The sequence below is a fragment of the Salmo salar genome, unplaced genomic scaffold (genome assembly GCF_965601325.2).
Source record: "Salmo salar unplaced genomic scaffold, fSalSal1 ptg000836l, whole genome shotgun sequence".
NCBI classification, from domain to species: domain Eukaryota; kingdom Metazoa; phylum Chordata; class Actinopteri; order Salmoniformes; family Salmonidae; genus Salmo; species Salmo salar.
In genome coordinates, this window is record NW_027675515.1 from 191538 (window position 1) to 201917 (window position 10380).

Genomic DNA, 10380 nt, shown 5'->3' on the forward strand with positions numbered 1-10380 from the left:
GTACTTTCATTCCTGAGAACACAGCTCCAGATGGATCAGTGACCAAGGCCCTGGCCGGTCTAAACAATTTAGCTCAGGAGTTAGCAGAATATTCCGGGGTGGACACGGCACTCACGGGATGGTTTGATAGTACGTTCGGAAAATGGAAAAAGGTTGTAATCACTGTGTTGTGGGCTGCTTTCACCTGTATGACTGTGTTGATATTATGTGGTTGTTGTTTGGTCCCTTGTGCGAGAGGTCTCATTTCCAGGGCTCTGGAGAGATCGATGACGGAGCAGATGGTGAGATACGGACCGATTCCAAGTTCAGACCAGTGGGATGACAAATACCTAACGCCGAGCCTGGTGGAGGATTCATTCAATTACGAGGAGCCCATGTTAGACGAGACCATCTTTAATGTTTAGGAAGACTGTTTCTCTAAATGAAGGTCATAGCAAAAATCCTAATCCGAAGAGTTATGACTGGACATAGGCTTAGAACAGTCATTGATAAGTATGTAATGAAATACATGTATTTGTTTTTTTTGATTTAGTTTGATTTTGTGTGACATTTCTGAATCCAATAAAATTAGATGTGTTATAGTGTATGTGAAATATTTAGCCAATAGGGTGGATTGTAGTGGAAATAATATGATTAAAGGTTTGACTAAAGGATTTCACCCTGAAAAGGTATAACCGAGTGATTATAAGATGAATGTACTAATGTGTGTGTGTCGGAAAAGTTGAAGCTTAATGATTTAGCAATGTAAGCAACCAGACAGCAGACAACTTGTGACCACTGTGAAACTGATAACAGGAAGAAGGTCTCCCCACCCAGGGAGGGGAGAAACCTTTAGGCTTGCAGTAGATTATGTAACATGGGGCAGGATATGATAAGCAATGTATGAGATGGAGAAGACTTGTAAATAAGCATTGACAGTGTTAAAGAAGAGGAGGGGCATTTGTAAGGGGTATGACATATGGTATGACCAAATGTCAGGTATAAAAGGCTGTGTACATTGTATGATATTCAGAGCTCTCATAAATAAACATTCTGACCAATTGTAGGCTGGCTCTCCGTCTGCTTCATCCAACCAGAATCTTACACCCTCTGGGGGGCAGACTGAGTAGTTTAATTGAAGTTCGGTTTATGAACATTGGGAACAGAATTCCCATGACAATTTGGTCCTTCGAGCCGGATTCCAACATCTGTCCCTGTCTTCCTAAGGTAACACGCCGAAAACCGTGTACGGGCGGGTGATTGACTCGTAAATTGTCCTGTCCCCTGAAATTGGGGTTCCATATCAGGCCGGTAAATATCTAAGGTCGACAGGGACGGTGACGGAATCCAACCTACATTGCCTTTCCCAGCCTACAAGACAAAGGTCAGTAAATCTTTATTTACGCGGATTTGGGGGAATAATACCTGTATGATTGCATGTAGTGGATAAGGGAGTTAGTGTAGTCTAGGTGTTAAACGCCAAAATATCCGTTGGGGCATACTAACCTGGTGACCTGTCTTTAGAATATTGTGTGGAGAACCCTGATATAGGTAGTATTCTATGCAATTGGAAGAGAGGAATTGGGTGTAGAGCCATCCTAGGCAAGGTGTGGGGGGGTCCGTGATGACCCTAGGTATCTGTGGCCACTACCAATGTAAACTATCTAATGTTGAGACCTAAAGGTTAAACTGGTCGATATACATTAGGCAAGCTAATGCGCTTAGATCTAAAGGATAACTGATCTAGAGTATATTAGCGGGGAGGGTAGTCGAGATCTAACAGGGCGCAAAAATTGGTCTGACTATTCTATGGAAGGAGGAAGCACACACACATAGATTGTGAAAAGCACATACACAGAGATCGTGTGCATAGAGTGTGAGCACCCACACAGAGAGGAGTGATAAACACATAGATTGTGATACACATAGAAGGTTTAAATGGAAACAGAGTAAAAGTATATATACATAGATTTAAGATAATAACAGATTATAGAAACACACGCATAGATTGTGCAGCCTAATAATAAATAGTTATTGAATAACCATGGGTGGCAAACCCTCAAAGGAGGTGCAGGAATTAACTGGAGATGAGCAGTATATGGAGTTAAATGTTATAAAATAAATATTTATTTCAGTTTAATGTGGAGAAGGAAGTATGAATTTGATGGAAGTTTGGACATAGAAAAGTCGGGACTAATGATAAGAAAGATACATAAGGTATGTGGGGACAAGACAGGGAAACAGCAGGTCGAGGGTTAGACATAGCCAGGGTGTGGCTGTCTGAAGCCTGGAGAAGAAGGTGAGAAGGCAAGTCTAGAGAAAGAGAGAGAGAAAGTTGAAGAAGGATATCAGCAGCGAAAAAATTATGTCCGTTTGAGATAGGTTTACTGACCAGTTAAAAGTAACTTGTGTATGTGTGAGACCTAATAACTTATCAAAAGTCACAATAGTAATTATTCCTAAATTCTGAGAAGGGGAAAAAGAGACAGAAACAACGAGGAAGAGAGCAGAGGGTGAAAAGAAAAAGGAAGTTACTAAGAAAGTTGAAAAGTTGGTTTGGCAATTTACATGTTACTTTTAACCTGTTGGGTCTAGGGGGCAGCATTTGCACGTCTGGATAAAAAAAATGTACCCGATTTAATCTGGTTACTAATCCTACCCAGTAACTAGAATATGCATATACTTATTATATATGGATAGAAAACACTCTAAAGTTTCCAAAACTGTTTGAATGGTGTCTGTGAGTATAACAGAACTCATTTGGCAGGCAAAACCCTGAGACATTTTCTGACAGGAAGTGGATACCTGATGTGTTGTATTGACTTTAAAGCTATCCCATTGAAAGACACAGGGGTTTAGGAATATTTTGGCACTTCCTATTGCTTCCACTAGATGTCACCAGCCTTTACAAAGTGTTTTGAGTCTTCTGGAGGGAGATCTGACCGAACAAGAGCCATGGAACGGTGATGTCCCATTAGACACCTGGCGCGCTACTTCATGTTGGGTACCCTCGTTCCAATACGTTATAAAAGGCTATGCATTCGTCCACCTTGAATATTATTCATGTTCTGGTTAAAAAAGGCCCTAATGATTTATGCTATACAACGTTTGACATGTTTGAACGAACGGAAATATATTTTTTCCCCTCGTTCATGACGAGAAGTCCGGCTGGCTTACATCATGTGCTAACGAGACGGAGATTTTTGGACATAAATGATGAGCTTTTTTGAACAAAACTACATTCGTTATGGACCTGTGATACCTGGAAGTGACATCTGATGAAGAGAATCAAAGGTAATGGATTATTTACATAGTATTTTCGATTTTAGATCTCCCCAACATGACGTCTAGTCTGTATCGCAACGCGTATTTTTCTGGGCACAGTGCTCAGATTATTGCAAAGTGTGATTTCCCAGTAAGGTTATTTTTAAATCTGGCAAGTTGATTGCGTTCAAAAGATGTAAATCTATAATTCTTTAAATGACAATATAATATTTTAACAATGTTTTCTAATTTTAATTATTTAATTTCTGACGCTGACTTGACTGCCGGTTATTGGAGGGAAACGATTTCCTCAACATCAATGCCATAGTAAAACGCTGTTTTTGTATATAAATATGAACTTGATAGAACTAAAAATGCATGCATTGTCTAACATAATGTCCTAGGAGTGTCATCTGATGGAGATTGTAAAAGGTTAGTGTATCATTTTAGCTGGTTTTATGGTTTTGGTGACCCTGTCTTTGACTTGACAAAACATTACACACAACTCTTGTAAATGTACTGTCCTAACATACTCTAAATTTATGCTTTCGCCGTAAAACCTTTTTGAAATCGTAAAACGTGGTTAGATTAAGGAGATGTTTATCTTTCAAATGGTGTAACATAGTTGTATTTTTGAAAAATTTGAATTTTGACATTTATTTGGATTCAAATTTGCCGCTCTTGAAATGCACCTGCTGTTGATGGAGTGCACCACAGGTGGCACGCTAGCGTCCCACCTAGCCCCAAGAGGTTAAGTCTTGGACATTTCATAATTGTGAAGTCGAAAGAGAAGAGAAAGTTGAGAAGTTGGTTTTACTCTTACGATAGAGGAAAGGCAGAACGTTGTTGGAGTAGAGGTTATATATTTTTTAGATTGTTTAGTTAACCTGTTTAGGATAGGGGGCAGTATTGACACGGCTGGATAAAAAACATACCCGATTTAATCTGGTTACCACTCCTACCCAGTAACTAGAATATGCATATACTTATTACATATGGATAGAAAACACCCTAAATTTTCTAAAACTGTTTGAATGGTGTCTGTGAGTATAACAGAACTCATTTGGCAGGCAAAACCCTGAGACATTTTCTGACAGGAAGTGGATACCTGATGTGTTGTATTACCTTTAAACCTATCCCATTGAAAAACACAGGGGCTGAGGAATATTTTGGCACTTCCTATTGCTTCCACTAGATGTCACCAGCCTTTACAAAGTGTTTTGAGTCTTCTGGAGGGAGATCTGACCGAACAAGAGCCATGGAACGATGATGTCCCATTAGACACCTGGCGCGCGAGTTCATGTTGGGTACCCTCGTTCCAATACGTTATAAAAGAGTATGCATTCGTCCACCTTGAATATTATTCATGTTCTGGTTAAAAAAGGCCCTAATGATTTATGCTATACAACGTTTGACATGTTTGAACGAACGTAAATATATTTTTTCCCCTCGTTCATGACGAGAAGTCCGGCTGGCTTAGATCATGTGCTAACAAGACGGAGATTTTTGGACATAAATGATGAGCTTTTTTGAACAAAACTACATTCGTTATGGACCTGTGATACCTGGAAGTGACATCTGATGAAGAGAATCAAAGGTAATGGATTATTTACATAGTATTTTTGATTTTAGATCTCCCCAACATGACGTCTAGTCTGTATCGCAACGCGTATTTTTCTGGGCGCAGTGCTCAGATTATTGCAAAGTGTGATTTCCCAGTAAGGTTATTTTTAAATCTGGCAAGTTGATTGCGTTCAAGAGATGTAAATCTATAATTCTTTAAATGACAATATAATATTTTACCAATGTTTTCTAATTTTAATTATTTAATTTGTGACGCTGACTTGACTGCCGGTTATTGGAGGGAAACGATTTCCTCAACATCAATGCCATAGTAAAACGCTGTTTTTGGATATAAATATGAACTTGATAGAACTAAAAATGCATGCATTGTCTAACATAATGTCCTAGGAGTGTCATCTGATGGAGATTGTAAAAGGTTAGTGCATCATTTTAGCTGGTTTTATGGTTTTGGTGACCCTGTCTTTGAATTGACAAAACATTACACACAACTATTGTAAATGTACTGTCCTAACATACTCTAAATTTATGCTTTCGCCGTAAAACCTTTTTGAAATCGTAAAACGTGGTTAGATTAAGGAGATGTTTATCTTTCAAAGGGTGTAAAATAGTTGTATGTTTGAAAAATTTGAATTTTGACATTTATTTGGATTCAAATGTGCCGCTCTTGAAATGCACCTGCTGTTGATGGAGTGCACCACGGGTGGCACGCTAGCGTCCCACCTAGCCCATAGAGGTTAAGAAGGGGAGGTTCATAGATTTGAAGTACAGTGAAATTATCATCATTATTAGGTTTTGTTTGTAGTGAACTTTTTGGTTATACACACACATGGAATCGTTGAAGTTTTATTTTCTGAGTTTTAATTAAATATGTGATAAGGGAATGTCTGGGAACCTGGGATCCAACATGTATAAAATGTCTGATGGTTTTTCTTTAATTTGTCTAATATAATAAGAAACACCATTTTGAAAGGGTGGTATGACTTTTGACCTCTTTCATGGCACCCCTTTGTGGTCTGATCAGCCTCATGGGAGGGCCATTTGGATGATGAATTTAAGGTCATTTGTAATATTGGTTTTAAGGAAATTTGTATAATTGATAATGATGATGGAGTTTAAAGTTCTTAGACACATTGGTAATTTGAACCAATGAGAAGACAGAATGACGATAAGGGTACAATAATTTTTCTTTGTGGAGTAGTTCAGATTAGTGAATTTGATCTGATTATGTTATTTGAATATCTTTTGACCAGTAGTGGTATTTTTATACATTATAAAGCTACGTTTATCTGTGGTTGGAAGCAGTGTAAGGAATTTAACACAACAAGGTTGTGAAATTGCCATAATATTATTATTATATTTAGCCAGAATAAGCGTAATAACGGTAGACTTAGGTTAACCTCTTACATCTAGACGTTCCGCTAGCGGAACACCTGCTCCAATATCCAATGATAGGCGTGGCGCGAATTACAAATTCCTCAAAAATACAAAAACTTCAATTTTTCAAACATATGACTATTTCACAGCATTTTAAAGATAAGACTCTCCTTTATCTAACCACACTGTCCGATTTCAAAAAGGCTTTACAGCGAAAGCAAAACATTAGATTATGTCAGCAGAGTACCAAGCCAGAAATAATCAGACACCCATTTTTCAAGATAGCATATAATGTCACAAAAACCCAGAAGACAGCTAAATGCAGCACTAACCTTTGATGATCTTCATCAGATGACACACCTAGGACATTATGTTATACAATACATGCATGTTTTGTTCAATCAAGTTCATATTTATATCAAAAAACAGCTTTTTACATTAGCATGTGACGTTCAGAACTAGCATACAAACTTCCGGAGGAATTTGCTAACATTTTACTAAATTACTCACGATAAACGTTCACAAAAAGCATAACAATTATTTTAAGAATTATAGATACAGAACTCCTCTATGCACTCGATATGTCCGATTTTAAAATAGCTTTTTGGTGAAAGCACTTTTTGCAATATTCTAAGTACATAGCCCAGCCATCACGGGCTAGCTATTTAGACACCCGGCAAGTTTAGCCTTCACCAAAATCAGATTTACTATCATAAAACTTTGATTACCTTTTGTTGTCTTCGTCAGAATGCACTCCCAGGACTGCTACTTCAATAACAAATGTTGGTTTGGTCCAAAATAATCCATCGTTATATCCGAATAGCGGCGTTTTGTTCGTGCGTCCCAGACACTATCCGAAATGGTAAATCAGGGTTGCGCGCATGGCGCAATTCGTGACAAAAAATGTCTAAATATTCCATTACCGTACTTCGAAGCATGTCAACCGCTGTTTAAAATCTATTTTTATGCAATTTATCTCGTAAAAAAGCGATAATATTCCGACCGGGAATCTCCTTTTCGGCAAACAGAGGAAAAATCACAAAGACGGGGGCGGCCAGGTCACGCGCCTAAACCCACAGTCCCTTGATCGGCCACTTGAGAAAGGCGATAATGTGTTTCAGCCTGGGGCTGGGATGACGACATTCTGTTTTTTCCCGGGCTCTGAGCGCCTATGGACGACGTAGGAAGTGTCACGTTAGAGCAGAGATCCTTAGTAAAAGATAGAGATGGAAAAGAAGTTCAAGAAATGGTCAGACAGGCCACTTCCTGTAAAGGAATCTCTCAGGTTTTGACCTGCCATTTGAGTTCTGTTATACTCACAGACACCATTCAAACAGTTTTAGAAACTTTGGAGTGTTTTCTATCCAAAGACAATAATTATATGCATATTCTAGTTAATGGGCAGGAGTAGTAACCAGATTAAATCAGATATGTTTTTTATCCAGCCGTGAAAATACTGCCCCCTAGCCATAACAGGTTAAGAAGGTAGAGCAGGGCTTTATTATGGACAGACTTCTCCCCATCTTAGCTACTGTCGTATCAATATGTTTTGACCATGGCAGTTTACAATCCAGGGTTACTCCAAGCAGTTTAGTCACCTCAACTTGCTCAATTTCCACATTATTCATTACGAGATGAACAGGTGAGCAGTACGCGTCTATGAAATGAGAGCATGAACAGTGTGAGGACCGTTAAAACGTCTTAGGGCTAGGGGGCAGTTTTCGGAAGTTCAGAGATTCTTGCGAGCCCAAAGTAAAATGCCTGTTACTCAGGCCCAGAAGCTATGCATAGAATTGGTAGATTTGGAAAGAAAACACTCTGACGTTTCCAAAATTGTTCAAATAATGTCTGTGAGTATAACAGAACAGATATGGCAGGCGAAAACCAGAAGAAAATCCGACCAGAAAATAAATAAATAAAATCACAGGCTCATAGTTTGTAAAGCTATTGAAAACTCCTATGTCCGTCACCCAGATTGCAATTCATAATAGCTTCCACTAGATGTCAACAGTATTTATTCATGGTTTTGAGGCTTCTATTTTTAAAAATAAATAAATATTTACACTTTCAGTGAGCTGACTGCTTGGGTCACATCAGTGTTTTTGTGCGCGATGGAGAGGGTGCACACTTGCGTATTTGTCATTCCTATTGAACACAGTACTTTCCGTATGAAATATTATAGTTTATTTACATTTTAGACAACCTGAGGATGATATAGACACATTATTTGACTTGTTTGGACGAAATTTACTGGTAGCTTTTAGAACTTCTTTGTCTGCATGTTGAAGGAGTGGATTTCTGAAGTCACGGCGCCTGGGCTCTGGGCCCCAGGGCAAAATTATTGCCCCCCCCCCACTCTGGGACCTATGGTTGCCACCAGTCTGCTTGCCGTTCTCAGTTATCGTCAGGTACTGTATGTGGATGATCAGGGCTTTATTCAGAAAAAGTTTCTTGGGCTACCTTGATTTGCCAAGTGGGCGAGATTTGAATTCCGTGTTTATCTTCATGGACAAACTTGTTGTTCAAACCTACGATGGCTCAGCTTCAAGGGAACGTATCTGCTGTTTGTATTTCCAGCTGAGTCCTCTCCTGTTCCATGATTTAACAAGCGATGACCACTCCACTACCATTGTCAACTACCTCCTCACATGAACTGGAAGCCACGTCTCATGTGGCCCACTCATCCACTGGCACATTGAATGTTTCCTCTCCAAGCACTGTGAGGGAACCCCTGTCAATTTTCTCTCATTACTTTATGTAGAGTCAATCACAAACACAATCACATTATTACACGTCTATGATTTTACTCCTTGCTTGGACTAACTCATTCTTAGCTCTTTTGTCTCACTGTGTAGTGTTTTTGTGTTATTGTCTTCCCAATCCTGTCCTGCACTGGTCAAGCCTCTGAACACCTCAACTCATGCCTCATACCCTCATTCAATCACTGCTGTGATCCCTTCCCAAAATGGTGTAAGTAGCCCTCTCATTCCTATTCCCCATAATATTGTACTATAAGTGTCTTTATTAAATGCTTTAGGTTAAAATAATTACTCTTTGACAATTTTAGAAACACATTTTGACGTCTCTGTGGGTCTCCCATCCTCCTCAACAACAGAAATGTCTAATAACGTCTAATACAATTCATCATTAATAATTCTGCAAGTTTTCTGTGTTCAGAAGCCTGATTCTACTCACTGTGGTAGTGTGGAAGTGTTGAGCTGTATTATTTGACCTGTGGTCCTGTTGTCCCCAGTTCCAGTGGTGAAGATAATGTCTTAATTGAGCTTCTTGTCTGTGACTGAGATACGTAATCTGCACATTTACTAAAACGTCAGCTCTCATCTCTCCCAATGTTCTCAATGTCAAACCATGAAGGCCGGGTAGTTTTTTTTCATGATTGCAACCCAGGTCGTTTTAGTCGGCTGGCCCTCGCTAAATATTCGTCGCCAGACCCACTGGCTCCAGGTCATCTACAAGTCTATGCTAGGTAAAGCTCCGCCTTATCTCAGCTCACTGGTCACGATAACAACACCCAACCGTAGCACGCGCTCCAGCAGGTACATCTCACTGGTCATCCCCAAAGCCAACACCTCCATTGGCCGCCTTTCCTTCCAGTTTTCTGCTGCCAGTGACTGGAACGAATTGCAAAAATCGCTGAAGCCGGAGACTTATTGCTCCCTCACTAACTTTAAACATCAGCTATCTGAGCAGCTAACCGATCGCTGCAGCTGTACACAGCCCATCTGTAAATAGCCCATCCAATCTACCTACCTCATCCCCATATTGTTTTTATTTACTTTTCTGCTCTTCTGCACACCAGTATCACTACTTACACATCATCATCTGCTCATCTATCACTCCAGTGTTAATCTGCTAAATTGTCATTACTTTGCTACTACGGCCTATTTATTGCCTTACCCTCCTCACTCCATTTCCACACACTGTATATAGACTTTCTTTTTTCTTTTGGGTTGACTGTACGCTTGTTTATTCCATGTAACTCTGTGTTGTTGTTTCTGTCGCACTGCTTTGCTTTATTCTTGGCCAGGTCGCAGTTGTAAATGAGAACTTGTTCTCAACTGGCCTACCTAGTTAAATAAAGGACTTGTTCTCAACTGGCCTACCTGGTAACAATAAAGGTGAAATAATAAAAATAAAAAGATCCTATATCATAATGAA

The 10380-nt window shown here is 39.4% G+C and overlaps 1 long non-coding RNA gene across 2 annotated transcripts; it reads left to right on the forward strand.

Moving 5' to 3' along the window:
• Positions 1-219: 219 nt before the first annotated feature.
• On the forward strand, positions 220-9181 carry LOC145877284 (uncharacterized). Of its 2 annotated transcripts, XR_014391635.1 has the most exons (4): positions 220-427; positions 8490-8609; positions 8779-8920; positions 9057-9181. It is a non-coding gene; the product is annotated as an uncharacterized LOC145877284 (long non-coding RNA). The 2 variants fall into 2 exon arrangements; XR_014391634.1 differs by having other exon boundaries at positions 8490-8920.
• Positions 9182-10380: the final 1199 nt, after the last annotated feature.